This window comes from Lampetra planeri, chromosome 24 (assembly GCF_965212315.1).
Source record: "Lampetra planeri chromosome 24, kcLamPlan1.2.h2, whole genome shotgun sequence".
Classification (NCBI taxonomy): domain Eukaryota; kingdom Metazoa; phylum Chordata; class Hyperoartia; order Petromyzontiformes; family Petromyzontidae; genus Lampetra; species Lampetra planeri.
In genome coordinates, this window is record NC_136130.1 from 7,901,691 (window position 1) to 7,925,807 (window position 24,117).

Here is a 24,117-nt window from a genome sequence, read left to right on the forward strand (position 1 = left end):
CTACGTGACTTTACCGAAAGAACCAAGAATATGAATCCCTGCAGTCGCGAAAGCTTTAAATCAAAATTTGGTCAAGATTAATGACGGAGTGGCAGCCAAGGAGTAAAACCGCGTCCGACCCAGTGAACAAATTGAACGTTGGGCCAACGTTGATTCAACGTTAGCCCAGCCACATTCCAACGTTATCCCGTCGGAATGTCTCAACGTTACCGGGTGAGAGGGGATCGCCTCCGTGGAGATGGAGCGATGAAATTAACTCGCGTGTGTGGCTGATGTGTAAGTAACGTCGTTATAGACTATTGTGCTGTACTGTAATCGAACTGGATACAGAATACTACTATTTGTTAGAGGACTTGCCTGTAACAATAGGCAACCAGACACTTGATATATTTATTTTTGTTCTCTCCATCTTAGGGGCCGTCCATAAATGACGTCACGCACCTATTGGGGGGGGGGTCAGACATTTGTGACGATGGGGGGGGTGAGAAATGTGACGTCAAATCAAAATGCGCAACTTTAAATAAATATAGACGTTCTACTTAATTAAATATACTTTTTAATAAATGTTTTCTCCTACGACATCAGAGTGCAGCGCCACATTAAATACGCACTACAATGACAATAGTTTAAAGCGATTTGAAGCATGTTTTATTTTTGGGGGGGGGGGGCAGAGCTTTGTGACGTCATATTTAAGGGGGGGTCTGACTTTTTGTGACGCCGTGTGACGAAGGGGGAGGGGGTAAAAAATTCGTCCAAAATCGCGTGACGTCATTTATGGACGGCCCCTTATGAGTCCTATTTCTAGGATGAACCTATCTATGTGATGCCCTGTTCAGGTTCTGATGGAAATCGCCGTGATTATATTGGCGCTTATGCTGTAATTCATGGCCTGGTATCGAACTCAGGTGGCCACAGCTCTCGACTTAAGAAACAGAAGGTGTCGTCAGCTTTGGAATATTATTGTATATTCTGTTTAAATGTTAAACAAATGTTAAACATGTTCCACGTTAATACATCTAGATTTTCCAACATTGAAAAACAAACCCTCGATGGGCTCGATTTAAAGGATATTAATATTCAGTAATTGCACAAATGCTAGATATATCTCTAACATATATGCAGTTTCAAAGATATGCTACTAAATGATGCAATATTCATTGATTTTGTATTGTTTACATGTTACTAAGAATTAACATGCCTCCGGATATCTTGCCAGGGACTCAATTTGGAAATGAGATGCGAAATCTCAAGGGTGTGTGCTGGTTAAATAGAGTGTACTATTATTAGATGCACTTTGGCGGGACACAAACATTGTTTGAAGGGATGATGGACAATACGAGTGATAAATGGCAACCATAGGAAGAGGAGAGACTGCGTCCAAGAGGTTTCAGTTTTATTTATTAGGTATAGCCCTGTGAGGCATTCGGCTCTTGCATCGGGTGCAACCGCAACAAACAAAAAAACAAAAACATGAACAAGAAAACATCTTAAAGTGAATATGTGACTAAGTGCAAACTGAAAATCCAAGAAAAGACGGCAAAATATTGCAGAAAAAGCACCGTACATCAACGTTGTGTGCAAAAATCCCAGTGGGATGCAAGTCAAACAACAACAATAACCACAAGACAACTTAGATTAAGGCCATCAGTCTAACTCCGTACTACAACAAACAAACATGGCCGAACCAAAAAACTTTTCGAAATCACCAAAATAAAGCCATAAAAGCAATGTAACGGTGATCATAGGAACTGTGACCGAATATTCACAATAAACGACATAAACAACATGTACCACTACCAAACCCTGAGTCACTCCACAACAGCAGGAGCGTCCGAGGGGTCAACCCAGCGTGTTGATGGATCAGTTACATCGGCCCATGTGCAATAATGAGATTAATTTGTGGTATGGCAGCACTGCGAGAGAACAATGACGAGGGGAGGTCTTCATTCACCGGGGGATAGACCCTGGATAAAATATTGATGTCTTCTAAGTTAAGTCCATGAAAACAATCAAAAATAAGCTGCTGGAATGTTAAAGACAAACGCTAGGGGGCATGAGCCAACCATGACCACACGCTATTAACTGCAGAACTGTGTACTGTCACCACCACCACCGTAATGACTGGCTAATAAGGAACTCGACTGAGATTCATCGTCTAAAACAGCTATCATTTTTGAATTATCGGTCCTGTGTTTAGTGATGCCAAGAATGAAAGCCACGGATAGCTTAAAATAACCTTGATACAAAATTTATATGGAACTATTCAGAATATATTTTCTGTTTTGATTCAGAAATTACATCGATTCCCACCCCCCCCCCCCTCTAAACCTCAATGCACCTCCGATTGGCACGGTTGGCTACGTACGGTGCGAAAGAAGTTCAACATAGATGCATTCAATTGTTGTACAGAACTTTTCTGATTGCCACATCTACGCTGCCCCCCACTGCAACTGGACAATTTTGATGAAGTATGGTCACGTTACTCCCATGACCACGCTCGGCATGAGAAAGCCCTCATCCAGTAGTGGATTCACGCAAGTAAACAGCGTCAATAGGTACACCAACCTGTTATATAAATTCTAGATTTGAAGCTTTCGTGACTGCAATGATTCATACTCTTAGGTTCTTTCGGTAAAGTCACGTAGGTAAAAAATAAAATTAAAAGTTAATAAAAGTAATAATGGAAATAAAATAAAATAATAAATCACGTTTCGGAGGCAACACAAGTCTCCGTCATCAGGTACTGTTAAATATATGTGTGTGTTCAAGAGGTAAATGAAGTCGAGATCTGCTAGCCACGAGAGGGATTCAGGAGAGTTCGTGGACGTCATATTGTTATTACTTCGTTGAAGGAGAACAGACCACGGTTTGTTTACTTTATATGGCCCATGCTTTGGGTTTACATGACCACAATCGCACTGCTGTACTGTGCCTTGTCTTTAATGTACCGTGTGTGAAGATGCGCACATTGGCCTGGTGATGTTATGATGTGGTTCACGGTGGTGACACCAGTGTCTTTGAGGAAGGAATGTCAGAGCGACGAGGTGCGATGTTTGGGTCTCGAACGCGGTGTTTATTGTGGAAGTCGGCGTTGTCCCACGATGTTCACGCCGCAGCGTTCATGTGGATCTGGGTGAGATTTGAGGATGGTGATGTTTCCCCAAAAATGTCCTGGTTACAGTTTCCATTTTCGAAACAAAGTACTGTACTGTATATTCCCACTTTGCTCAGAGGAATGCGTCGTAGCTTCTCGAATAATTAGGCGGGGATTGCCAATTGGCATCTTGGTAACTAATCTAATTAATGTGTGATTACATAACCCAATGCTGTCCATTAGATATGCCATTACGGTATAATTAAAATACTCAACATGCATAGGAAGATAAAGTCCTGCTTTTCAAGTACCGTATAGCATTGCGTACGTATGTTAATGTTATGTAACTAAAAACTAAAAAAAGTTGGCATTTCTTTCATCGTGATATGATTTACAAACGCACATCGCAATAACGTGCCAGTCAGTGCATTCAACAAGTTGACCCCAAAGCAGACGAAGCACGCAGAGTGCAGTTGTGCAAATCCTTCCGCGGCCCGCGTTTTGTTCGAACTGCGGAATGCAGAACAAAAAAAATAGTCCCACTTTTGAGAACGTAAAAAAAATCTCTGCACGCCGTATTGTTGAGTAACACCAACACGTGAGGCTCATTTGAGTTTCGTTGCGATTCCCAGCCGGTTAAAGAAAGGACAGCGTTGCATGGAATTAGTGGATGGGGAGGGGTCGGTGCGTCCGTTTACAAACAATAGACTAGATAAGCCCCTCCGCTCGAAGGAACTTTTAGATTTCCCAGCACGGATAGGCGCCCCCCTGTGTCTTGACAACGAGGGTCACGTTAAACACGGCCGGAACTCATTCTCGTCCAGACCCCGCCCACTTCCTCGCAGCGGCACCGCCCATATTTATGCAAATTTCGGCTGCACCATTACCACCTAAGCTTTGCCCATACTGACGGAGCCCCCGCCAACTTTGCTAGTTGACTCCGCCCATATTTATGCAAATCTTGGCTGCACAATTACCACCTAAGCCCCGCCCATACCACCTAAGCTTTGCCCATACTGACGGAGCCCCCGCCCACTTTGCTAGTTGACTCCGCCCATATTTATGCAAATCTTGGCTGCACAATTACCACCTAAGCCCCGCCCATACCAACGGAAGCCCCCGCCCACTTTGCTAATTGACTCCGCCCATATTCAGTTAACTCCGCCCACTCCGCGCCTCAGGCCCCCCCCACTCCCATGTTGGGCTCGCTCAGTGCCGCGAAGCGAGTCGACGTGGTGGGCGGTCGTGAGTGGGGAGCCGTCTCCACCAAAAAAGAATCTTTAACAATCGTAAACGATTCTCTTTATACCGCTCCGAACCACAGCAGCGGTGGGTACGGCGAGCAGGGCGACACTCACGGCTCACGGACGTACCAGCCGCGATCGGGCACACGGGCGTTGCATCAACAGCGGCAACCAGATAAGAAACAATAAGATTTTCGTAAGTCAACTTGCCAAAAACTAAAAAAAAAACCCACCATGGGTTCTTCTGCCTTCGATCGCCACTTGGAGGGCAACGTCGCTGGCTTATTCTAGTCGCCAACCCATCGGCAGCATCTTCCGACAAGAATCCCAGGTTCGTGGTGTTTCCGTGGCTTTGTCGGAATCGCAATTGTCCTGTCGAGTTGAGATTCGCTCTTTGCGATGTGAGTGGAAGTGTTGCCCTGTTGCTGTAATCCGAGGTGTTTTACTACAGCGTCTCACACTACCCACTGGGATGGCGAATTACTCGGTTCACTTGCTGATGATGATTCTGTTTACAATGTGTGCGTGTGTTTCTGTACGTGACTTAACCTATCACATTGTTGCACAATCCATGAATGAAACTGATTAACCTCCGCGGTATGAAATTGATTGGTGTTGAGTGGGTCAAAATTTGGAAATGTTGGAGGATGTATCTTGTGTGCTGCAGGTTATCGGCGTAGATTAGTCTACGTGTGTGCCAACTTATCATCTTTAAAGCTCCTTCGGGCCATCGATAGAATTTGCATCGGACACCCACTGTAGCGTCTGTGTATTGGGGGTAATTATTAGGAAGCTTAAAGTGCCTGGGCCACAACTTAACAAGACAAAACCTTGGGACAATGTGAATTGTAGGAAGGTTATTTTTACATTTTAAGAGCCAATTCCCTGTTTTTTCACCCAAGTTTTACAATCGTTTGGACAATATAAATGGGTGTGTTTTACATTCCCTGCAATGCATTATACCCCGATCTTGTCTCATTCAAATAAACATTACGTAGTTGCGCACACATTGCTTTACTTCTAATTATGTACAACATCTACCGCCGTAATCCCTGTACGGTAATTATACTTCAGCGGTTGGGATTCCGCGTGGTGGATGAACTCGTGAATGTCTGAATTCATGATTTGATTAATGGGACATCTCTGTGTGGCTGGGTGGATAGATGAATGAAATCCAGAACGAACGGTTGAATGAATTAACACGTGGGTGGCCATCTGAGCTCAATCATACAATATAATTACGGCAACCCAATTACATCCGCGCTTACAATACGGCTGACGACAGCGTGTAATTTCCAGCGACATGAATGCAAAATGACATTGAGGGCAACGTGATATAATCAACAGCCCAATGAGGGAGGGATTCGCACGGTTCGATTCCAACCACAGGTCTGGTTAATATGTACACAGTATCGACATTGCTGTGACTGTGCAACAAAGCCAATATCAATGTTTGCGGGTATACAAAACTGACCTGGCTAAGAGCAGGCACAGGGCGTGTGCCTTCCGCGAGGTTAGAGGGGTGTGGGATTTTAAGCTCGTTCTTTTGTGGTCAAGAGCATACGTGGTGGCTTCATGCCAGAGGTCGCAAACGGGTTTTGATTCCTTACCCGTACCCGGCCGCACCAGGGTCGCAAATGGGCTACCCGTACCCGGCCGCACCAGGGTCGCAAATGAGTACCCGTACCCGGCCGGGTACGGGTAGCCGGGTATCGGGTAGGGTACGGGTATCGGGTACCCGGTTGCGACCTCTGCTTCATGCACCCTCTGGTCCAGACTCGCGTTGCCACAAACCGTGTTTCGTTTGTGCCCATTATCTCTCGAACTGTCTGCACGTGTCTTTGCTTATCCGCTTGTCTATCTACCCGTGTCTCTATATCTGTGCCAGTCAACCTGCCTATGTGCTTGCATGGCTCTCCATGGTTTGTGCCCGCTTGCCTGTCTTCATTTCTGGAGAAAGTGGCATGGTTCGCCCAATGAATCACATTTCCAAACTCCGTGTTCGACTCCCAGGTTAATAGATACCGAATACACGCTTGACAGTTGTGTTCTGTATATGTATGTAGAACTTCTTTCGCACCGTACGTAGCCAACCGTACTAATTGTAGGTGCGGAAGTTGACGTCTTGTGGTTCTGTAACCAGCTTCGGTCCTCACCTCTAGGTCAACCCAGCCTAAAAAAAATAACGTCCGTCTCATACGTTGCCTTGATTGCTGCGGTGTGCTTAGCAGGAACACTAGGGGAGACAAAGGCGGGTGGGGGCTTGTGGCCACACGAACCTACACTCCTGTATGTGTCTTGCCTGGGGGGGCAGTTGCCCTCGTCCCAGCTAAACCATTAATCCGTGGCGACTGGGAATAACAGGATTATTAAAATATCAAAGGCTCTCGGTCCAGGGATGCTATTAGATGCATGGACTTTAGTTTTAATAGTACGGATGTGTATAAACCCCACATATATTTTATCCCTTGTTTCCCTGTTAAAGAGAACGAGTGATTCATTGCTTAGGCTTTCATCCAGCAGTCTGTTGATCACGCCTGATGAGTATGATGACAGAGAAAGCATGTTTGTGTAAAAGAATATGAGCAGAAATATGCCCTTCGTCTCGCACGTAAGTACGCATATGTTTTTCGGACACGTTTTATCCTGCAACATTTGGTTTGATAAGCAAGCAGACCCACGGGACGGTTTCGAAAATCAGGGTCGCATCGGCTGTCAGGCTTGTCATGCAAATGCCACTCGGCCATCGGTTGTTATTGTCAAGATCACTCCGTGTCAACTGTGGGGCGCGATGTTGTACTTTAATTCGCTCCTAAACTTAACCACAGTCATAGTGTTATTCACGAATCACCGGTACTGTATTACGAGTAGAATTGTTATTGCCTGCCCGCGGTGTTGTTGCCAAGATACATCATATGTGCATCATCTTCATTAGCCTCCCGCGTGGCACGGAGATTACTGTATGCATGCATTTATTTAATTAATTTATCCCTCACCTCCCCCCCCAGTGATGATGATGATGGGTTGGCTATTTTTGGAAGTTTGGAGTTGGAAAGACCAACAAACACATCCTTCCTGCGCACCAACATTGACGTGTCACCTATTCCGTCTTGCGTGTTGCGTTTCATCCATTTCATCGGCTCCAAAGGTCCCAAAAACGTCAAACGGCCAGCAGCAAACAGTTGTCGTCGAAAAAGAGCACGACGCGGTGTGTTTTGTTCTTCTTAAATCGAGTTGTGTTATTGTTGTTAAGACGACGGTAGAGGCATTTCTGAGATGGGGCAGTGCGGACGGAAGAAGTAAAAAATTAACCCGTAAAAACAAAGTTTTTCACTATAAATCCTTTATATGCGTGGTGGCTAGAGTCCTCTCGTCCTCTGGCTTGAGATGGCTGCCACCTATGGGTCAGATGATTGCCTGCCACCATTAAGCAATTGGTAATTAAATATAAAAAAAAATTCCTAAAAAGTGTAAAATTTAGGAAAAAAATTTTCACGAACATTAATTGTCTCGCACAACGAGTCTGTGTGGAAAATGTCAGCTCGATTGGATCACGGGAAGTGGGTTAAAAAACGACCGAAAGATTTGCACGGTCGTAAGCAAGCAAGCACGCAAGCAAGCACGCAAGCAAGCAAGCGAACTTAATATAAAGGATTTAACAAGTAAACCCGTAAAAACAAAGTTTTTTCACTATAAATCCTTTATATGCGTGGCGGCTAGAGTCCTCTCGTCCTCTGGCTTGAGATGGCTGCCACCTATGGGTCAGATGATTGTCTGGCAGCATAAAGCAATTGGTAATTAAATATTTAAAAACAAATTCCCTCAACAGTGTAAAATGTAGGAAAACATTTTTCACGAACATTAATTGTCAGGCACAACGAGTCTGTGTGCAAAACGTCAGTTCGATTGGATCACAGGAAGTGGGTTTTAAAAACGACCGAAAGATTTGCACGGTCGTAAGCAAGCAAGCAAGCACGCAAGCACACAAGCAAGCAAGCAAGCGAACTTAATATAAAGGATTTAAAATAAGTATAACCCGTAAAAACAAAGTTTTTCACTATAAATCCTTTATATGCGTGGCAGCGAACTTAATATAAAGGATTTAAAAATATATTCGCCTGTGGAGGACACGGGGATCGATCCCGCGACCTTTGGCATGGGAAGTGAGGGCGCTACCAACTGCGCTACTCCGCCACGGCCTGTGGAGGGGTTACGCTCTGGGCTCTTACACTGTGACGTTCAGCCAAAGCCATGAATGAGTTCTATTTGAATATATGTAAAATCATTTTTTTTTGCCTTAAAAGTGTAAAATTTTGGTAATTAATTGTCTCGCACAACGAGTCTGTGTGGAAAATGTCAGCTCGATTGGATCACGGGAAGTGGGTTAAAAAACGACCGAAAGATTTGCACGGTCGTAAGCAAGCAAGCACGCAAGCACGCAAGCAAGCAAGCACGCAAGCAAGCAAGCGAACTTAATATAAAGGATTTAAAAAGAGAAGTGCTGTGACCTGCGGTGGTGTGGTTGGACGGATGGCATTTCAGCTTTGGGCTGTTTGGCCAATACCGGTTGCATTGTGTGTAATTTTAGCTTTGGGAGCAAACCAGAGAACTCGATGGGGGGAAAAAACCCCTTCCAGAACAGGGAGAGAACGTACAAACCCCACGCAGACACCTGAGTCTGTAATCGAACCCTTCTTGGTGTGAGGCATGAGTGCCACCACTGCTGCACCTTGCCGCCCATAAACTCTTGATTAACACCCCCCCCCGCTCGTTAATTTACCATTAACGTCTCCCCTCTGATATCAAAGGTTGCTGTTAAGTAAGAGAGATCTGATTTCCTTGTGCCTTAGCTGGCACCAGCTATATCCCGTTCACTTTTGCCCATTCTGCTCCCAGTTCAAGATTTGTTCGTATTTGTTACGTACAGCTGTGTTGTGTAGTATGTATTGTGTGTTGTACACATTGTGTTTTGTGTATATATAATATGTGTTTTGTATGGGGTGTATATGTATGTGATACATACGTAGGGGTATAGAGAATGTAGTGTGTATGCATTGTGTATTGTTGGATTATACGTAGCCATTTGGATTGCATATCGCAGTCATTAATCGCCCCCTTACTGGCAGACTAATGCCCATGTGCCAGCCAGGAACCGAGCCACCTTGTGCCCACCGGGTCAGCTGCCACTGGAGGTGCCCCCTTCAAATGTATTCATATAAGATGTGATGTTAAAGCACTCTGGAACGCCCGGCCCTAAAGGAGAGCAGCTTTGTCAAAAACACACAATCATTATTGTGTGTTGTGTGTGCAGTGTGTAATGTGTATATAGACAACACACGGCGTAGTACAGTATAACTAGAATACACGTTTTTTGTGCTTTACACACAGATGTGTTCTCTGTAAGTGTGGTGAGGTAGGCCAGATGGTTATGAGACCTGTGTGTAATGTACAATACGAAATCGGCAACGTGTACTGCACAGACGTGAAATGACTTATCGCCGTAGTCACTCTTACACTGCCGTACAGCAGAACACGAACCGCAGTAACTTCCTTCAGGAGCGGTCCATACAAAGTTATTTGTCTCTGAGTCACTGACAGGAGTTGGCCCAAACTGGAAACTGCTCAGTTAAAAATGCGGTCGGTATTCGGTGCCATATACTTCTGGTGGAAATCCCCCCCCACCCGCTCACACTCACGTGAGATGGAATGTTCATCACGTCGTTTTGTTGGGCAGCATCTTGCAATATCGGCGAGATGTTATGAAACAATTGTTTTTTATGTTATCAGGTAAGCTCCACTGAGCTGTACTGTGTAGCTCTTTTTCAGAAGCGACTTGGCCACAAATGATAGCTCAACGAAGTGGCTTATCGTGTGGAAATGTATAGGAGCCAAATCCCGGGAACGCATGTTTCTAATTGTGGAGGGAATCACCAGAGAGGCCTCAGAGAAAAATCCATGCCCACCACGGTTATCTTCCAATTAAGCTTGTACAGAACACTCAGTCCCACGTACACACACTCACTTGATTAATTTCGGGAGCGTCTGGTTGGCTTAGGGACCCGGAAAAAACATGTTTGACCCGGCACACAACATCAAGTATCCATCTCGCTATGGCTGATATTCACGTGCCTACCCCAGTCTACCAGCGTTCCGGAAGATATGTTCACACCCAGCACACACCACATCGAGTCTTACCTCTCGCTATTGCTGTGCTTAATACTAGTCAAGTGCCGCATTACTCCAGTAAAGCGGCGACCCGAAAAATAGAGAAATGAACACCTTGGTACTTGACCCCTTCTCGCGAAATGAGTTGGCAAGACGGTGAACTGTCAATCACGTTTTTTGACCACGGTGAGAGGCGTCGCTTACAGCGGAGGCGGGAATGACGTGTTGATTAGTATGTTAGCAATCTCGATTCCTAAGCCCACGACTACCGCTGACTGCAACATCATACTCACGACGCGTCTTATCATCGCCTACGATTTACTCCCACCGCCAGGACGGGCTTAAGTAGGCGCCAGGACGCGTAAGTTGAGATGTCGCTGTCCTCCTGTGAAGACCCATCTTATGGGCTCATCTTTTCCGCAATCCAAATGCACTTGTGCGTTTTTATTTCGTCTTGCCAACGCGAGGCCTCTCGTGACGAGGAGTCACTCATCGCCCCCACCCACCCCATATTTTGTGACGTGGAACATCAGAAGGTTGTGTTACGTTGGATTATATTTTATTCCAAGCAGGTTCCACGCAATCACAAGAAACGTCACGCTTTCATAATGGGCGTCGTGTTCTCTGGTTTCCTCCTCGCAGCAAGAAACGTGGGTTTGATTCCCGACTTGGGCACCTTTTGCTCTGGAGTTTGTGCTCTCTGTATTCCAGGTTCCTGGTTTCATTTTATAGGTAAAACAAAACTACGTAAAAACACATTGCAACGCAACTGGTATATGCCGAAACATCCTCGTGCTGGAAATGGTGTGCAAATTACTTAATTGGCATGACGCATCACCCCAACATCACCCCTACAGGAAAACAAAAGCTTGGCAGGAGTCTCCAGAAAAAGAGTTTTGAGACTCAGCGAGGAGGTGTAAACAAGCGCAGATATAATGATGTTAATAATACTACTAATTAAATATGTACAGTAAATGATTAAGTAACTCGACTGCAGATAATTTGCTTTTAACATGTATATTCATTTTATCATCAATTTGGATGAGTGCCCTCTCCTAGGCTGTGTGGGGGTTATTTTGACCGTCTATCACCCCCCCCCCTTCCATGCTGATCAGTGGGCGTTGGCGCAGTGGATGAACATGGGTGTTGTGGAAACATAGAAGTGTAGTTCAACAATGGATTTGTCTGCACGTCTGTCTCATCAAAACATGCCACTGCGCTTTTTAAAATTTTTGCACCGAACTCCATGTTTATTTCAGTTTCGTGTTAGACTTTTGCATTATCGTTGTTTACATTTCGGATAATTCTATTCACTCTTCTGATTCACTCATTGTGTTTCCTCTGCTGTTTGCGATGTTTGTGACTTGTAGAATTTCGGAAACTTTTGCTGCTATGTGGCTCTCTGTTACGCTGCTTATAAATCCACCTTTTAATTATCTGGCGTCTAAAGCCTGAACTGCTTCACGGTGTGCACTCATACCCGTCAACCCACACGGTTTACCCTTTTTCTTGTACAGGGAAATTGAGTTTTCAGGTCCATACGGCGTACATCCGTTTCAAAATCAGTTTGTCTGTTTCTTTGTGTTTCTCACTTGTGATGGGACTTTGTAAGATTAACGTTGAGGTTTATAAAGGCACTGTGGGACCAATACGGTCTGAATTGGTTGGTAATATGGAATAGGCACTAATAAGGGGTTGACAGGTATGTGTACTCCACGAAGGTTATATATTTTTTGTTCCTTGAATTTTTTTTGTTCCTTGAACAAACAAATACAAGTCGTCTCCTCTCAATGTGTTCGTCCCTGTTATTAAATATAGCAATTGCAGCTCGTTTTTGTTGTTGTTGTTGTGAGTACAGCTATTGGCAGTCATTAAAATCCGGTCTTGCAGGATTTTGTACTTGAGCCCTTGGAACGTGCGGGAATTGCTCCTTGGGGGGGGTTGAGATGCTCTGCCGTCAGCTACCCGGCACAGTTCAACGATGCAAATGAACACAGCGCCTCGCATTACTACCGAGCGTGCACTGTAGTTTTAATTTATCTACCGAGCTGGCGAGCACAATGATTGTTTTTCTCCCCCCCCCCCCAACAACCACCACCACCACTGCTCTTAAGCACTTGGTCGCGGCATTTTTCTGTGAAGTGGCAGATGCGTGCTGTCACTTCTTGGAGAGAGGGAGGGCGGTGGATGGAGGAGGAGGGATGAGGGACGTTGCCATTGGGTCCGTGACACAACAAAGATCCCCCGTATAGCCTTGACAGACCTTTTGGGGCAAGTGCTGTTAGGCGAGTTTGGGTGTGCCAGCACCACGCTCGACACACCCTCCCCCTCCCGCCCCGTCGCTGTCTCCCCAGTGGCGGTGTTTTTTTACACGCCACAACAGATTGTCATTTGAGGTCGAGTCGACTTAGGGGAGGCCCAGGACCGATTCAGATATCCGTCGCTGGTGTTGGCCGTGAGCGGGAATCGGAACTCGGCCGGCCGGGTTCGTAGCGCGGCAAAGACAAAGCTCCCCCGTGTAGTCTTCCTATTCTCTTGGGGCAAGTGCTGTTCGCCAATAAGCGCCGATGAATGATGATGGAATGGCAACCTAGGAGGGTTTGGTGGGGGGGAAGGGCGGGTTACGTAACAGGTAAATTCTACACGCACTCTACAAGAACGTACTGGCGCCGGCATGATACCAGGTCGGGGTTGTTTCCCCCACCCCCCTTCTCCGACGTGCCCGGATTTTAAAAAAACAACAACAAAAACCCAAGATAAGTAGCCCTGCTCATCACCACCAGCATAGTCGCGTCCTGGAACGGGAGACCGCGTTCCATGCGTTCCATCAGAGCTCAGGAGTTGGCGGTTTTGAACTCACCTCCGACCACGTGAGTTGAGCGAGAGATTTCCTCCTCGACAATTCTCGTTTAGTCACTCGACTTTAATAAGGGGGGGGGGGGGTGGACAAAGAAGATGTGAATAGAAGGGGAGATGAGTCGACTCATCGTCCCGGCTGTAATGAGAATTATTCTGTGATCCACAGACATTGCTTGGATCTCCCGACTGCTGTAACGAGAGCGGGGGGGGGGGGGCGACGGAGGGAGGAGGGGGAGGGGCGACGGAGGGAGGGGGGGCGGAGGGAGGGGGGGCGACGGGGAGAGGGGGGGTCGACGGGGTGGAGGGGGGGGCGATGGGGGAGGGGGGGCGGGGGGAGGGGGCGACGGAGGGAGGGGGGGTCGACGGGGTGGAGGGGGGGGCCATGGTGGATGGGTGGCGACGGCGGGAGGAGGGTGTGGGGGCGACGGGGAGGGGGGGCTGGTGGAGGGGGGGGCGGCGGGGGGAGGGACGGCGGGGGGAGGGGGCGACGGAGGGAGGGGGGGTCGACGGGAGGAGGGGTGGGCGATGGGGGCGGGGGGGCGACGGGGGGAGGGGGGGGCGATGCGGTGGTGTAGTTGTTTAGCACTCTGCCGAAATGTGACAACCGTATTGAGTGATTGCACTGATTTGTTATATAAGTCCTAATTAATTCGTCCCAGTATTATTATTAGACGCATTATTGGATGCACGTATTAGGTATATGTTTTACATCAAATTAATTATACACCATTCGATGCCTAAAAAAAATTGTAGTTAATACCCCGCAGTAAATACAGTCGAATACGACGTGGATTTTTGTAGCGCCTAAATGCGACTGCGACCTGATGAAAGACGCTGTTCGGAGCCAGTGGGCATAATTAATTCAGAGAGAGTGAGCCGGTAAAAAACATAGCCAGATGAAAAAAAGAGGTGGCCTGGATTTGAACAGCGTGGATGGCTGGGGAAAAGGAGTTCCAGACAGTAGGAGCAGCAGGGGAGAGTGAGTGACCTCCCACCGGGCGAAGGTTGACTTGGGGCTTTCACAGCAAGCCCTTGGTCGATGGAGTTAGAGAGGGTGTGTGTGTGTGGGGGGAGTTGTAGAGTGAGATGAGAGTTGAGAGGTTGGAAGGGGTAAGAGTCTGTGAAGGATCTTGAAGACAGTCTGACAAATACATCCTCAAACTGCAGTTCACTTTGTACTTGATGATAATCAAAGCACGGCTATTGTGACAAGCTTTGTGCCAATAACCTTGAACTCGAACAATTTCAAATCACATTTACTGTGCGTATAATGTAAAATCGTATAATGTAAAATCTTATGTAAAAACGTAAAGTTTGTAGTGTAAAATCGTATAATGAAAACACCTTATAAGGGAAAATCGCATAACATTAAAACCGTATAATGTAAAATCGTATAATGTTAAAATCATTGACTGAATTTCGCTTTAGAAAGCACCGCGGCAAAACACCCACGCTAGCCCTAAGGTTTCGCCATAAATTCTTTCCCCTGACCTTTTGTTTGGAGAGAGAGAGGGGAAAAAAAACCCCTGCACTTGGCTGTACTGGGTCCCCCAGAGAAGTAGAGAAACGTTTTCACAAATGGAAACTCTGCTGTGTGAGCAGATCTGTACATTTGCACGTCTCAAGCAAGCATCTTTGATTCTTAGACGCCTGATCCTTTAACTCTGTTAAACAGACGTGGCTTTGTCCGAACCCGATTTTCGTAAAATATTCTGACACTGTGAATAACTTTGGTGGATGCGTGACACCATTTCTGATGCTCCTTTTAGCGTGTTCTTTTTTAGGGTGTTGCTTCACGTAATCTTAGCCTTGATCGTGGCTGATGATGTTGGTGATGATGCACGCCTTTGGTTACTGTCGGTGTTGGCAGCAAGAAATGAAATGACCCAGCAGTTCCGCAGTGGACAGCTGTGAAAAAGAGCTTCATAGATCATCGGATTCCTCCAGGATAAATAAATAATTTTTGGTTCTTTCGGTAAAGTCGCGTAGAAAGAGAAAAGAAAACATTAAATAATAGTATACGACGTTTCGATTGCAACACAAGCAACCATCATCAGGTACAAATGAAAGAGAAAACAAAACCTAGTTAACTTAGAAATATAATGTATTGCATTATATTTCTCTTTCTACGTGACTTTACCAAAAGAACCAAATCAATTTTGATAAATACATATTCTCATTCTGATCTGCTCAAGACGTTTAAGTCAAAGCGATGGGGGGTAGTCTAAGCTGATGTCCGTCCGTGGATACGGGAACACGTGTTTTGTTGATAGGACTGCAGCCAAATGACTTAACGCAGGGAAATGAAGTTCTGAACACTTATAAATAGACGTGTAGTTGATCGGGGATGGTATTACAGCGAGTGTGTGTGTGTGTGGTTACGTGTATGTGTATTAAGCGCCTATCAATTTTTAATAGGTATAACAGCACTTGGCCCAGGAGCCTCTTATAGGCTGTGTTGGAGTCGGTAAATGTGTCCATGAACCCGGGTGGTAATTTCTCATTCTGTGAGACGCAAATTACTTGGTTCACAGTTGATGGAGATTGTACGTGGGTTTGTTCTTAGCACAAGACTTAAAGCAGTGTAGAACTTCAGACTATCTCCCTGCCCTCTGAGTAAAACTTCACGACTTCTGGATACAAAAACATTGTGCCCAAATTTAAATATATATATTTTTAAATCTGATAATAAGCATACTGTATACTTAAGTCAGTCACGATCATCGCTACATACGGTGTTAAATAAAATAACCTGAATTATTGAATGTCATGATCAATGTAAGTTAGGCATATCGTATTGATTTAATACCCATGGGCTTGGGTGGGACACGTCACCAGAAGCGATGATAGCCGGGTGGTGAAGACGAATTATGGAGTGGTAGCTAGAAGAGAGAACACCTCCAGCAGCTCAAACACAGGTGCTAGACGTTATTTATTAAGGACCCACCGTCTAGTATTCACGTGAATTGCGTGTCTTGAAATATTGAATTTCTCACCGAATTAGAAAAAAAATGGCTCTTCTTGTTATTTTGGTTTGCCCGACCCCTGTGCTAGATGGATTGTTACATTTCAGGACTGCCAGATGTGGCAACGGCTTGGTCAGATCCAAATCCAGTGGTGGATTGATCATGTGCTCCTGTGGCTGATGATGATGATTCACTTCTGTCGAATATAAATACCAACATGGACTCGTTGACCCACCCCTGTTGGACAAATGTGAAAAACAGTTTCCTAGCTCGGCGAATTCCTCCAGGATAAATAAAGATTCTGATTCTGCTAGATCAAGTTTTTATTGGCAGTCAAGAACATCATCGGACGCGGAAATTACCTTTTGCCATTCCACACCGGGTTGTGAATATAAGGGGGGCGACTGTTGACGATGTTGTCCTTTGTGTGAAGTTTGCCACACTAAGAGTGCGTGTTGTCTTGTAATCGCCACTTGTGCTTCAGTTATTCCCATCGCCCGTGGGAAGTGCTGATGCGGTTTATGATCACCCACTACCGCCAGGATTCACTGTACATGCTTTTGAAAGCCGCATTGACCAGCTTGTGTGGATTGACGCTAAACAAATGGCATGTCCACTACGGTGCAGAACATGCATATCACATTATCAGCGGCGATGTAATCTTTGGGGACCTGGCAGAATCGGGCGAGACCATTGAGACTGATAAACAAAATGTGCTGTGCCGGCAAGTAAATGGTAAAATTGAGGGTGATAACAAAACCCAGGGCTGTTTATCTAAGGTGAGTGTGGGTGACTGGCAAATCTATCTCAAACCTGGCAGCACTTATTTTCTGCCATGCTTGGTTAGGACTTGGCCAAGGTCAAGGCCATTGCCTGCAGGCTGTGCGGCTGTGCGTGTGTTTGTCATCTGCAGCGAAGTGTGCTGCTCGGCCTCTCGTTAAAAAAGTTTAGCAGACCATCAGAGCGTCTCTGTACAAATGAAGCTCTTTATCTGCGAGCCTATTATTTGTGATTCCTTTTATCTGGGAGGTGGAGTGGAGCGGTAATGCACAGGTTTGTGCGCAGGGTTATAAATCCGACGACCCTGAGTTTGCTTCGTGGCCACGTCTAAAATCGGTGATGAGTGATATCTGAACAGGTCCCGGCGGGGTGATGTCTCCACTGGCGGGCTCCTGTGTCGTGCCAGCCTTCGTAGATTGTCGCTAACAGCACTTGTCCTCACAATCTGTTATGAAGGTTATACTGGTGTTCTTTGTCTTTTGTCTTCATCTGTATGACAATGACGAGCGGTGCTGCAGTAGTTTGCACTGCTGTGGTTAGCGTACTGTTCAATGGCTAACGTCAGTTACAAGTGATGTGAGCCACGCTACTGCGCCGCACTGGGTCAGTCTATTTTTTATTGGTCTTGGTAGAGAAGTCCAATCGCAGCTTTAATCTCTCATGTCTTTGAAAGACAACATGTAAATTGTCCCTTGACGTTTGTGTGGGATTCTGTGGACAATGTGAAAAATCCAGAGCTAAAATTTAATTTCTGTCAAACTGAAAGAGAGCGAGAGAGAGAAAAGCAGCCAAGGCATTGTTATTGCATATTTGCACACATTCAGGTTTGTGCAAATTTGCAGAGTTTGGAAAATTTGTAGAGTTGGGTCATCATTCATTTAAAAACTGTTTCGGAACCTAAGGCCAAGAGGCCTCGTATGACCCACGACTTCGTTTCACACGGTCTTGTGATCACATGAGGCCAACCACTTAAAAACGGGCCGCAATTATATTTCTCCTTGACTGCAAGCATCGTAGCCCCGTGTCTTACCTTTGAAATTGGAGCCGACACCAACAACGCATTAGTGAGATGAAAGAAAGCAGGCCCAGGCATTACTGCGGTGCAGGCGAACCCAAATTTTTAGCATTATTGGATCATTTGTCGTGTGTGTTTAATGTGTGGGCCCGCTTGAAGGTTGTTGAGTGTCCTATTTGGCCCAAGGAAAGGAGATTTCCTACCCCTTATCAACGACGAGCTCGCTCATCATCCCACATTGCGGTGGCTTTGTTGTGCCACCCTATGAGAATCGGACGGAATGCCGTGCAGCAAGGCGTTCCTGTGACCCAGTTCGCCCAGTGCCAATGTCTGTTAAAGGCCCCGTTTTACCCCTACGTTGGGATGAGGTCTCTTCTCAGAAAATGTATCGGCCAACATGTACAGCGGTGCTGTGGTGGTCCGTGATGTCTTCTCTACGTCCGTGCCGTCGTCCGCTGGTACTTAGTTGATTTCTTTAGAATTAGCAATCACCGTGAGGGTCACGGAACTTGATCCCCACGTTACTTCCCCCGTCTAGTTGAGGTCCGAGGTGTCTTTTTACCTTAAATGCGCATCGATGCTAATCTGACTACTCGACATGTAATGATTCGCCAGCGCCCCTCTCTCCTGCCTTCCTTTTTTCGTAATTGCATGAATCTTCACGATAGTTTGCGTTTAAATTTGTTGCCCTTCCCCGCGCACCTCCGATTAGCACCGTTGGCTACGTACGGTGCGACAGAAGTTCAACGTGAATTTTGGGCAGTGAGATTTGGTTTTTAAGAATCGATGAGGTTTTTTTGTTTGTTTTTGCGCTGTGGTGCATTGTGTGCCTTTCAGTGGCCGAACCGGACCACACAAACTAATTGCAACGTACACACGACCATAAAAAGAAACATTGATTCCTCCAGCCACAATTGTGTTTTTTTCTATTATAGCCTCTTGTCAATCCTTTGCTGTATTTTAGAATTCACTGGTCAGTGATGTCAGCCTTTGGCCGAGAATACAACTTTGGCCGGTGACTTTGTGGATAGTGCGGTTCACCGACAACTGCGCCACGTCTCCACGCTGTCTGCAGTGACATGAGACTGTATAGCATTGTATAAATACACATTACGTCAGTGGCTTTTCATTGCTTTGCACTAACACCGATAGCCCCCTCCCCTCTCCCGGCCGTTAATATTGGACAATGCGGTTACTGGCCCAGCGCCATACACACGAGCCACTTCATTGATAGTGACAGGTCGGTCACCAGGTGATTCCTCGGAGAGCAGCTAGGGAATAATAAAACAGTCACCGAATGGGACAATGCGTCTTCTGCTTCAAACCCTTCCCTCGTCTCCTGTCACCGAACAGTTATTAAAACAGATTTTTCTGGTTCGACCGGTTTCGTTGAAAGCAGCGTCTGCCCTCCGTCTGATGCAAGTCGTGCCTTGTCCGCAGCAGCAGCAGCAGCTCCATCTTGGCTGCGCATCCTCGGCTGCCGGAGGTGAGGAGAGAACCGCCGCGTGGTTTTGCTTCCCCGACTCAAAAAGGACTCCCGGTTCAAGCCCAAGCAGGGTTGTTGCGCCGCCTCGATCGTTGGTTGTGACCGCATGGATGAGCGCCACTCGCGTGACAGGTTGTTGCGGGGTGCGCACAGGTTTCGGTAAGCGCAGTGTTCAAAACCGCCACCGAATAACCTTTTCTAGACTGTTGGGGCAATGTGTGGCGCAAGTGGCGCTGGCCTCGACAATTCCTCGCCGGGCACCGCGCGTGCTCGCTTCGCGTCACTTTGCTCCAACCGCGCCACTACGGCTCTCCTCCCGCTAGCACGCACGCACGCGCACACGCGCACACGGGCACACGGGCACACGCGTATTCGTATTGTGTGAGATGGAGACAATGGCGCGCCTGTGCCACTCGAACCTCCGCGGCTACGGGCGGCGCTCGGCTCGGCTCTACCCCCCCACCCGTCTCGCGCCGGCGGTTGTCTCGGGAAGGAGCGAAGGTGGCGGTGCGGTCCCGTCTCTCCTCTCTTTCTCTCAATTTAGGAATGCGGCGGCCTCTGCGTTGTTGTCGTGGGAACGGGCCCGTGGGAGGGGGGGTGGTGTAGGGGACTTTCACACTGGACCTGGCTCTCCCCTGCATGCCTCGTGGACTCTGCTCAACCAAAACCACAGTTGAGCATAGCTGGGATTCCGATGCAGCCAAGGGTCCTGGGGTTTTGGCTGGTTTAGTCGGTCTCCGCGAGGCTGCCGGACGGTTTTGTCGGGGTAGGATAGGGGGTGTGGGGGGTGGACACACACGGTTTGTCGGATGTTGTAAGTTTTTTTTTTTACGCGACCGATTATGAAACATGACGACCCCGTGGGGTTTAACGTTGAAAAACTTGGACAGGAGGACGGGGATTCCATTTTTTACGGATTACAGGGCGCTTTGCGTGAATCGTCTCGTGGTCACGGGCGAGGAGGAGTTCCGACTGCTATCATCTGTGTTCCTTCCTTTTTGTGCTCCTCTTGGCATTTGTTCCACTTCATTGCGCAGTGTCGCCACGGTGAATGTCCTGCCGGGCGTCTTCCCGCGCGTTGCCTGCCACTCCATCGTTACCCTCGACCATCGGCCATCACCCCCCCCCGCCACCCCTTCTGTAGCAACGTGCCATGCCCCCAAGGCCCACTCCACGTGTTCCTCTTCCCGTCTCTTTTCCCATAACTCACCGGCGTGGTCCGGCATTGTCAAAAAGGACCTACGTTGTCCTGTTGTAGTCTCCTATTTCATGCTGGTGGATCACGTTGCACCAACCCGCCCGACTTACACTTGCTTAAATGCTCCAGTGTCTAGCCTCGCCATCCACGAAAGTACGGACGAACAGCATTGACAATGATAAAGCAGCAAATCGGCTCATTTGTCGGCGCTGGGCGGATCGTCACGTTGTAGGGCGGCGAGAGATGGCGACGGCTTGGGCCGGGGGGCGGGGTGTGACGGAGGCCTTCATCAACCATTGGGACCCAGGATTGGTTCAAGTACCGTGTGCCACCGATGTTATCCATGGCTAGGAATAAAACTCGGGTCGCGGGGTTCATCGCGCAGCACACAAACCACTGCACTTCTGTTACACCCCAGTTGATCTGTTAAATAAACTCGATTGTCATTGCTTAAACAATAAATCACAATTTCCTGATTGTAATCATTAAATGTTCACACAGTTGATTAACTTTTTTTAGAACTAGGCAAGAGCTCAATTCGGGGAGCTGGCCTGCACTGTGCGGGAGCTGAATGGAAAGAGACCCGTAGACCTTGGATAGAGGCCTCCATCAAGCAATGGATTGATGCGGGCAATTGAATCGTCTCGGAGATGGCAGCAGTGTGTTAAGCCCTTCTATTAGTCATGAATGTAGCGTCGTGACAAAAATTGAGCGCGGTATAATCCCCTCTCTCGCCGCTAATTTGCCCGCGTGTCTGTATCACCTCCCTCCGGTCTGGCTTCGCCATGCCCGAGTGGGACATTGTGGTTGCGAACTTTTGTCGCGCATCCATAATTGATTCCATTAGCTTTTGTGTTTTCACGCTTGTGGCGTGTTCTTTAACGGGAGCGACACAAAGCCGCTGGGGGCAGGCGTTGATTAACGCCTCGCATTCATTAACCGATCCGCGGGTGCGCTCGCTCACTCGCACGTACACCAGGTACATTCACCGTGCCGAGTACGTTACGAACCCCCGTCGCATTCCATTCCCGGTCGTGCACGGGAAAACATTTAATTTCTGGCAGCTGTTCATAACTGCGATATGGAGGCAGGCGGGTACGGTGGGGGTTGAGAGAGTGGTGGTTAGGAGAAAATTGCCAAATGGGAATTGAAGCTGAAATCGTCGTGATATTTCCCAATCGCCCTTTGTGTCTGGAATGCTTGCTGCCAGTCTCGTCTGCTGTAGGGGTGTGTAACGACACATCAATTCATCGATTTTATAACAACTTGCTCCACGTGGTGAGATTCAAGAATCCTTTGCTGTCTTTCCGTCTCTGGACCACCTTTCTGCCCAAAACTTTCAAATACTGTACCTGGTATTTCCAGGTGCTGTCCCATGCCAGTCGTGACCCAGGTTCCAACTCTGCTTCGAATCGTCGGTCAGTCGCCTCCCTAATCACTCTGCTATCGACACTTTTCCCCTTGAACTTGACTTGTTAATTCCTGCCCCCATGCTGAGGTCTACCAGTCCGAGTGTGTGTCTCATCCACACTGTGTTCAATGCAAACGTGATCCATGACAAATCATTGGCTTCATGTAAAGAGTCAAAAAGCACTTGAGATATTTACGTCCTTTATCATCATGGGACCTTTTGACGTCATCTGGTCGAACACCATATGAGACTAGGCTCCAAAGAAAGCTGTCTGTGGTGTGGACCAATCAGTTTCAAAGACAATGCATAAATTATCAGTGTATTGTTTTTTGTTTGCATTTGACTGCAAGTATTGTGGTTAATGTAAGCATGATTCCTTGCAAAAGGTGTCAGTTTTGTTTCCAGAAAAAAGGGGAAAAACCCTATTAGTATATTTACGTCCTGTTCATTGAGCCAATTTATGGAGTTTGTGGGGGCTGTGTGTAGCTCCTCCACTTGGTTGAATGGTCTTGTAGGGTAGTTGTGTAGATAGGATATGGGTCCACAGTTTGCGGCATAGAGAGCCCCCCCGATGGAAGAACACACGTTCGGATGTGTGTCGCTGTTGTGGTTTATAAATATGAGGCGGCTTTCATGGCGGGTCCAAGAAAATTGCCCGTCATGCTGAGGGTATCTCAAATGCCCACAGTGGGAGCACTTAATAAATATTTCATATTTCCCTCTCTTTCAAAAGCAGCTGCCGGGGGTTTTGAGTGTCAAAAGTTTCTGCACCAAGGCACCGTGCGGTGAGTAATGCGACTTCTCTCCAGCACTCGTCTGTGGTGAAATGTAGGTCGGGGCAGTAGGAGGGGGCGGGAAGGGGTTTAGCTGGTGATGGCAGCCATGTGACTTATCACATGGCATAGTCGGGCAGGGAAGTGGTGGGGGGGGGCATCTTCAGTGCGGCCGAAAATCACGTATCGGCCCAATGCTGGGTCGGCTGCGGAATTTTTGATAACGCGTTGAATGTTTCCTACATTGCTCAGAGGGGTAAAAAAAAAAATACCGCAACATTGCACCATCCTTCGCAGTAGCAGCAGTCGTCGATATCCGTCGTGTTCTCGGGTGTTGTACGGCACGATGCCCGACGTTTCATTTCACGTGACTGCTGGGAAGTTTTCTTCAGCCTCGGCTTCTTGAGGAACTGAAGGAAGACCCCATCATCGGCCCGTGGTGCGAAGCGTCAGACTCCGTTGCCGAACAGCGGCATCCGACGGCCACACGGCAGGGCCGCGGGAACACCCACGCAGTGGCGTAAACACGGCCTCGTTTTGTTCGCACATTTTGTTAATTGTGGTTTTGGGGCTCGTCAAGAGAACATCGCACCGATTGGTTTTATGCGCACTTGGACGCGGGGCGGAAACTCTGATCCCATTTACGGCCCTTAGCCAGTTGTGCAAATTCCACATTCCTCTAGCAGGGGGAAGTCTTTATCTATTGGACAACCACTATTTAATTCAGGAAAGGTAGTTAATATCTCGCCACGGTGGCGAGATGTTAACTAACCTTGCCTTGTATACAAGAGGTCGTGGGTTCGATCCCAACCCTGACGCCTATATATTTGGAGTTTGCATGTGATCCCCGTGATCGCGTGGATTTTTCTGCGGGTCCTCCAGTTTTTATCTCCACATTTCCAATCAACATGTGTATCGAGTATTTGGCTGCTATACATTTCCACCCGATATGCCACTTCGTTGCGCTATTATTTGTGATAGCCAGGTCACTTCTGAAAAAGAGCTATTATAGCTCATTGGGCCTTACCTGGTAAAATAAAAAGTGTATAGTTTAAATAGTAAAAAAACAGTAAATGCAAAGCGACAGTACAGTAGAGTAATGTTCGTGACCCTGAAGGAATTATGT

At 47.1% G+C, this 24,117-nt stretch overlaps 1 protein-coding gene across 2 annotated transcripts in view; it reads left to right on the top strand.

The window, feature by feature from the left end:
* Nucleotides 1–4,287: 4,287 nt before the first annotated feature.
* The window catches only part of ERBIN (erbb2 interacting protein), a 119,001-nt gene continuing 99,171 nt past the window's right edge, over nucleotides 4,288–24,117 (top strand). Inside the window, exon 1 of one of the 2 annotated variants that reach the window (XM_078605525.1) lies at nucleotides 4,288–4,669. The gene's annotated coding sequence lies outside the window, so the exon portion shown is untranslated. Of the gene's footprint in view, nucleotides 4,670–19,499; nucleotides 19,610–24,117 lie in introns of those variants that run through there. The other variant, XM_078605526.1, reaches the window with a different exon arrangement.